Source organism: Littorina saxatilis, linkage group LG7 (assembly GCF_037325665.1).
Source record: "Littorina saxatilis isolate snail1 linkage group LG7, US_GU_Lsax_2.0, whole genome shotgun sequence".
NCBI classification, from domain to species: Eukaryota; Metazoa; Mollusca; class Gastropoda; order Littorinimorpha; family Littorinidae; genus Littorina; species Littorina saxatilis.
Window position 1 is genome coordinate 44,097,230 of NC_090251.1, and position 8,270 is coordinate 44,105,499.

The window sequence follows — 8,270 nt, forward strand, 5'->3', positions numbered from 1 at the left end:
TTTTTACACTTTACTCAAAGACATCGTGAATTGGGATTGTGATGTTCTGAAAGTGATTACGATTTTGAGAGACACTCAGCACTGATCGCTACGAACGGAAATTTCCGGACTGACAGTGTTTTGCCGATCTCGCTTGTAACTTTTAATCTTATACAATACAATACAATACAATAACTTTATTAATCTCTAAAAGAGAAATTGCATTGCTGAGCGTTTGTGTCCGTAATAATAACATACATAAAACATTCAAAATAAACATTTGTTCTTTGTCCTGAGAAAATACAGCACATTGGTTATCACATAAGAAAGTATATTAAAAATAAATTAACATGCATTCACCATCAACAATGCACAAACGAAAGTCAGCACCTTGGTTGGTTTCGTTGTTGTTGTTGTTGTTGTTGTTGTTGTTGTTGTTGTTGTTGTTGTTGTGTTGTTGTTGTTGTTGTTGTACTATGTTTAAAGGGGCATTCCATGCCAAACTTTCGTCGAGATGTTGTTGTTGTACTATGTTTAAAGGGGCATTCCAATCTCCCGCATTGCCCACAACCTGTTTTCTTGGATAACAAACTTTGAGATAACTGGGATGAGCATGGTTTGAACGCCATCATGTAGACTACAGAGCACTTACACAGGTAATCCAAGGCATGGAGTGCCCCTTTAATGGAGAGGATTCTGATAGGTTATTAAACATCTCGACGAAAGTTTGGCTTGGAATGCCCCTTTAAACATAGTACAACAACAACATCTCGACGAAAGTTTGGCATGGAATGCCCCTTTAAACATAGTACAACAACAACAACAACACCAACAACAACAACAAAGAAACCAACCAACCAAACACAACAAACAAACAAACAAAAAATGAACTATTCGGTCCTGGAAGAGGTAATGGCCTTCTGATTCTCAGATCTAAATGACTAGGTCTTATTTACTCACCCAGAGCGATCTGTGAACTGATGAGAATCAGAATGAGGAAACGGTTAGCAGTTGTGTTTAGATCTAGATCTAAATTCAAAACACGCTGTGTGTAGTGTGCACCTACTGACCTAGAATACCTCGTGCCATCCACACGGCAGTATTGCAACACAAGACATACACAGACAATCAATTGAGAGTCCAAACGTAGAAAAAATATCAGAGGGGGGAATACACTTACCTTTTTCTTGCTTGGGGTGCACAACACATCCTTCAAGTTCAAGCATGAGAACGTCAGGAGCCTGTACTTCTTTTGTTTCACAGTCCATCGTAACTTTGACAGACTGTGCCGTGGAATAGAAGATGTGTCTCCTTTCAAAAAGGAGACAATATGTTCATATTTCTCCTTGTCCATCACTTTCGAATTGAAAGACACATTGCTCAAAGCTGTATTCACACACGAGCGATGACATTCGTCTTCAGCCGCCATCGTGACTTTCGCCGGCGACTGGTGAATCCGGTTTCATTCTAGAATGGCACCCCTGTACTTGCGCAGGGTTAGAATTCCAACTTGGACCCGGTCCATTCTAGAATGAAACCGGATTCTAACTTCGCGCAGAACACATACACAATTCGACTCCATTTGAAGATCGCACGGCCGAGATATGATCGATTAAAAGTTCGATACAGAGAGATCATGGCATCACTCGCCTGCCATTCTGCAGCAGGAAGAGGGGGGGATGAGGGGGTTCCTGGATAGAGGGTAAGGGAGGCTGGCTATCAGTAATCTGATCGCCGTGACCGCGCGCTCGCCGGATGCTCTCACCATAACTCTGGTCTGACAGCACAGCCTGTCTTTGATACCATCTTGCTGGAATCTTCACAGTTTGATTATTTGAAGCAGTTTTTCACTTCAGTCTTTGTGATACACCAGAGCTGCATGGACGTTTATTTGTGGTCATCTACAACTTTAAAACAATGAAGGTTAGTTTTGGTTTGACTATTCCATAAAATACTTTAACTGAAGGTTTTACTGTCTGTACTGCCGCCTGAAAAACTCTCTTTTAGCAAGGATTTGTATGGCTGAACATTCCAGTCAAAATTCCTATTTTCATGTGTTTTAGTTGTTTTCCTCTAGAATCAACTGATTACATAAGTAACATGCAGGACGCACTATATATTATTGTGGTATTTAATGGTGGTGCTGTTATCAATGTTGAACATTACAAATTTGTGTTCATGAAAACTATTTTACTTACAGCACTTCAAAGGCTACCACAATGGATGATCCATTAAAAACCTGTCCAATTTGCAACGAACCATGTGACGTCGAGTTTAATACCCTGGGAAAGAAAGGATGTGCAAGTATGTTCTCTCTCTTGATTCAGTTGTTTCAATTCTTATGATAAATTTGAGTTTCTTAGTGTTCTGTATACTATAACGTTTGTTTGTTTGTTTGTTTGTTTTATGTCCTTTTTTATTTTGTTTGTTTTTGTTCTTTTGTTGTTTTTCCCTTTGGTGTTCTTTTACATGTTGTGCTGTATTTGTAGTTTGTTGTATTACTGGGTGTCATCCAGTGAGACTTATCAAAGCAAGTGTGTGGGGTCATAGCCGGTTAACAAATTGCGTGCTTCTGTTGAAATGTCTATAAAAAAGAGTTTGTAGTGAGCAATGTTATTTGTTTGTTGATACAGGAATCAAGGATTCGAGCCAGAGAAGACAGAACAGAACCGTTCAGCCTACAGTTGGTCAAAGGGTGCATATCGAGTGTCGAAGGGATTACACCAACGACAATAATATCGAGAAAGACTTAAGACAGCAAAACAGAGATACCGCTAAGACTGAGCTTGGAGAGCGAAGCACACGATCTAAGCAACACAGATTTGACTTTGCAAGTTGCTGCTTTTTCTGTGGGACTCGGGTAAATCTTTCCAAAACACGTGGACCTGATGAGGCATACAGAGTCAGAACATTATCTTTACAAACTGAAATTTTGAAAAAATGTGACGAAAGAAATGATGAGTGGGCAGATATCGTCAAGGGAAAGCTTGAATTTGCAAGAGACCTGCATGCAGCAGATGCTGTGTACTATATAACTTGTAACTGTAACTTCAGAGCGCTTGGTCTGTCAATTCCCAAACGTTATAATGACAAGCCAGGTGCATACGCACTGACAAACGCTCCAAGCCGAAGTGTGGGTAGACCACAGGACACTGAAAAACTTTAAGCTTTTGAGAAAACAGCAGAATATCTCATTAACCACGATGACGAACAGATCACCATCGGAGAGCTTGTGCAGAAAATGCAAGAGTTCAGTGGAGGGGTTGGTTACACCACCAAATGGATGAAGGAAAAGCTCTTGGAGAGATTTGGTGAAAAAATCATCATAGCGAACATTCTGGGCAAGTCTAATGTTGTAACATTCCGCACAACAGCTAAATCCATTCTTCATGATTTCTACAGTTCTCCGAAGACTAATGACGACGAAAGTGAAAAACTGAAGCTGGTGAAAGCTGCTGCAGCACTGATAAAGAATGAAATAAAATCTGCTTCTGCAACGACAAACAAGGAATATCCAACATCAGAGGATATTTCTTCAGGGGCGTACAACCTGGACTTTATTCCCCAGTCCCTTCAGCTTTTCCTGCGTTTGATTTTCAGCGAAAAAGATGCTGACAATAAAATTGCATCTGTGGGACAAGCAATTGTCCAGGCAGCTCGACCTAGGGTTGTCATCGCCCCACTTCAAATTGGACTTGGAGTCCAAATGCACCACCATTTTGGCTCCCGATATCTGATCGATGTGTTGAATGCGATGGGCTTCTCGTCTTCCTACACAGAGGTGCAGAGATTTGAGGCAAATGCAGCTGTGTCCCAAAGTACAGATATTCCAGGATGTGCCAAGAATGTGATTCTACAATACGTGGCTGACAATGTGGATCACAATTCCTGTACCTTGGATGGATACAATTCTTTCCATGGTATGGGAATGATTGCTACCACAACTCCTGGAACACGACGAACAACGCCTATTCCTAGGTTGGATGTCACCTCCAAAGATTCAAAAGAAAAGGGAACAATTGACATCGTGTATTTCCAGTCAAAGGCAGTTCACTTTGGGAACACTACATACAGGGAACTAGAAAACCTGCGAGCTGTTGACCCATCTATACACCTTGATGTCTTGTGGAAGGTGGTGTGGCCGCTGAAGCCTGCAAGACCTTCATGGTCTGGAACGATGCAGGCTGTCCACAACGACCGTCACCCTGGTAAGTCGAGCGTTTTCTTCTTGCCAATGATCGACATGAACCCTGGTGATCTGACTTGCATTCACTCTACACTGCTGTTCACGGCGAAGGAAGCAAAGAGACATGGCTCGACTCCAGTGCTCACTTTCGACCAGCCCCTATTTTGGAAAGCCCATGAGATCGTCGCCAACAAACCTGATGATGCTGACTTGGCCTCCATTGTTCTAAGGCTTGGAGGTTTTCACATGGAAATGAGCTTTTTGGGCTGCATTGGACGTTTGATGGAGGGCAGCGGTCTGCAGGAGGTGCTAGAACTGACATATGCACCAACAGCTGTCAACCACATGCTTCAAGGCAAGGCAGTGTCCCGAGCAGTTAGAGGCCACTTTCTGGTTGACTCGGCTCTGAACGCACTCCTGACCTCACAAACGTTCAAAATCTCTCTGCCACTCCCAGACCTGGATGTGACACTAATGACGTCTCCATTGAGGAAATTGATAGCACAGATGTACCAGAAGATGTTTATTTCTATGACAGTGACTGATGTTGTGAGATGTTTTTCAAGGGACATAATTATTATCATTCCTGTTGTTTCCTGATTTTTTTCTGATTACGGAATGTGTTCACAGATATTTGTAGTCAGTGAATGCATTCATTGAGTGTTTTATGACTGCTTTGATGCTCAATTCTGCAGTCTGCAGTCGACCAATGCATGACTAACGCTGTGAATACATTATTGGTCAATAATGTTTATGAATGTTGTGCAATGTTTGTGTAATGATGTTGGAGTTATGTGCTTTGAAATTAAAATGTTGTCGATTATTTGATTATGTGATGCTTTATCTAATCAATAGCCTTGTTTACGTTTGTTGTTTCATTGCTTGTGTTTGAATGGTTTGCTTTTGTATACCCTGCTCCCTTGTCACGCGGTAGACTATCCAGCGACTTCCTGACATCATTCATCTTACTTTTCTTAGTTTACACTGCAAACTGTGTGGCCTTTTTACATGTTGCTTGAGTGCGCTTACATTCTCCTGTACAGGAATACTTATGTTTTTGTAGAACAAAACCTTCACAAAGATGATGTTTGGTTTAAAATGAGTACAGTATTCTACTTTTAGTTGAAAACAATAAATATGACCTTGTGTACCAATTACTTTGGAATTTCCCCTCTGTGTGTGTGTGTGTGTGTGTGTGTGTGTGTGTGTGTGTGTGTGTGTGTGTGTGTGTGTGTGTGTGTGTGTGTGTATGTGTGTGTGTGTGTTTAGTGCGTGTATAAAAAAAAAATATTCGTTATGCTGCTGAAAATGATTACACAGCCTTCACTTCACGCATAAACAACAAATTTGACCTTATGACCCAATGACCTTGACCTTTTGATTTTTAATATCTTAGACATTTTTTTATATTGTTATCATAAACTGTGACTTGCATGTTATATTTGATGTTCGTGGTGTCAAAACAGTTCAGACAATGTAAAAAACGTAGAATCGCTTTGTGACAAAATACACACTGACAAACACACTTGATAACTTTTTTAAAAATAATTATATTTTTCTCGATTTTTGACCAGACATACTACAAACATAGCAGAACATGAATCTGAAAACAGAAATTCTTTAGCAATAAATCCTTGGTTATGGTGCCATTTTCCGTAGACTGACTAGGCAATGGTAGGAACATCGCCAGTTGGTTCGGGACTGCTTATTTGCTAAAGCTAGCTTATTCACCGCTAACCCCCATATCTAAGGGCCGTTCACTATCCACCACCAGTGACCCACTGGGTTGGGGATGGTCGCCCCGCTACTGATTTGGAGGTAGCCTGGTCCCAGGACAGACACTTATGAAACAGATGATGAACTTATCTCAAGATCGTTTTGCTACTCAAAGACAGCTAAGACTGTAAATGTTACATTGGAAAAAACAACAACATTATCTCAAGATCCTGTTGTTTATCAAAGACAGCTAAGACTGTAATTGTTACTTTTAGATACAAAATAATAACATATTCTCAAACTATGTAGTATTCTGTTTATCCTACATACTGTACTTACGTGTATTTTACTGAAAATGTCTTGCAGACGAGGCAGCTAAATTGAAGACGCTTGTTTTGGAACCTCGATCTCTTCTAAAGCCTCGTGCAATCTATTATGTCAAAGCAAAGAAACTTCACTCTGAAAGTGTGGCGTGACGTGTTAGTTCTAAAGATTCATCGAGGGTAATTAGCGAGCGCAAGTTTTGTTTCTATAATGTCTCGGTGACTCAGTTTGGCATCATAAGCAGTGGAAAAACAGGTCCCTGCCAGACTTGCTTGACATGACCTCATTTACATGATATACACACGTGTGAATGAATAATACCCCGTATACGAACAACCTTCAAGAAGAAGAGAAAAGATAAAGACTGGCATGCACCAAGAAGCCTTCTGAAAATAATGACCTATACAAAACCCTCAAGCTTTGAACAAAAATCGAACACTGAGCTAGTCTTCGTTACGCGCAAGTTGATCATTTCATTTATTTTCTCTCTGTTTTTGATTTATTTATGTTTTAAGTTTGTGTGTGTTTCAAATACATTGTTACATCATCAAACGGAAACAAATACATTTGATGTATATTTGAATTAGTCTGACTTGCACACGAAGTTGTACCAAGTTTTTTTTTTTAAAACTTTGTCAGTATTGTGGACTTTTTACAATTATTCGTGATGGCGTGTTTACTGGTCCATATGTTATGCACCCAGGCTCCTAATATGGACCAGTTGCGCCATAAATGTTGTGTACATCCTGAACTCAGGTCAAAATGAGTTACTTCCCTTCGGGTCTCATTTATCCTTTGTTTTCCTTCTCTGGAGAGGAAATCGATTTTTTTTTTTACTTATTTAGAGCTTTTCGTAATGTGTTATTGATATAAGCAGATTCGCGATCGTCGATAATGATTTTTCATGGTGTTGTGTAATTTTTAAATTACAAAGGAATTGATATGTAAGACAGTTTCAAGCGAGCTATCTTTCGCGGGTGTATTTACTGTGCAAACAACTCTAAATATGGCAAAAGTGTCACGTGATAATCAACTTTGGCTACGAAGCAGACGATACTTTTTCCCGTAACCAGTTGGGAGTGATGCAACAATATCACGGTCTCCTTCCCACAGCAGTCTCAAAATTTCGACTTGTTTTGACCTTAGAACGATGTCTTTATCATAACTGTGAAGAACAGAACGGAGATCACTGTCGAAGTCGGCCAATCTGCAATCACTTTCGTCTCAGTTGGGAGATAACTCTGTATTCTTGTTTTGATAGATTCCGCGCAGTAATTATGCATCCTGTCAGAGAGACCATGAGCGATAGCGTGGACCGATGATTATCAGAATGATGTTGTGTACTTAATTTTTGTTGAATACCGAATGTCTATCAAAGCTAATTCGATTAGTCCTAATGGCCCACTGAAGAATGAACAAATGCCAGCACAAAAATAAAACTACTTCGCAAGAAAACAAGCTATAGTTATCAGTATGAAATGAATAGTGGTCCGTAGTAGGGGCACTTTCCCTAGACCTATAGGACGAAGACATTCAATGCTAGAGCTCTTACAACCAAGACAAACTATCACATTGTTGATCTTTTCATGTTCAATAGAACACACATTGAAAAACAATTAAAACAAGTTCTAGTCTGGATTGTGTCTTATCTTTAAGATTAACGTCGTTGAATGTGACTGTATAGTTGCCTAATTTTCGTCGTATTAATAGTCTCCCTTGATCGATTTGTATTTGTAGAAAATCTGATAAAATAGGATGTCCACACAATTTTTTCCACAAAAAGTATTCAAGGGAGGCAATCAGTATGATAAAAAGGAGGAAACTGTATATTAAAGGCACACATGCACAGCTTCACGTAAACCATCAGTTTCTGGTCACAGACGCGGTCAGGCTTTTACACACACTACAAACACTCACCGCTTGAGAACATCCATTAAAGCGAACTGTGTCATTTAAACCATCCGTTTCTGATCACTGAGCTCCCCGATCCTCTAAATACAGTACAAACATACTTCCATTTGAACGCTCACCGAACGGGAACATCCTGGCTGCCGGCTTTCCGTCG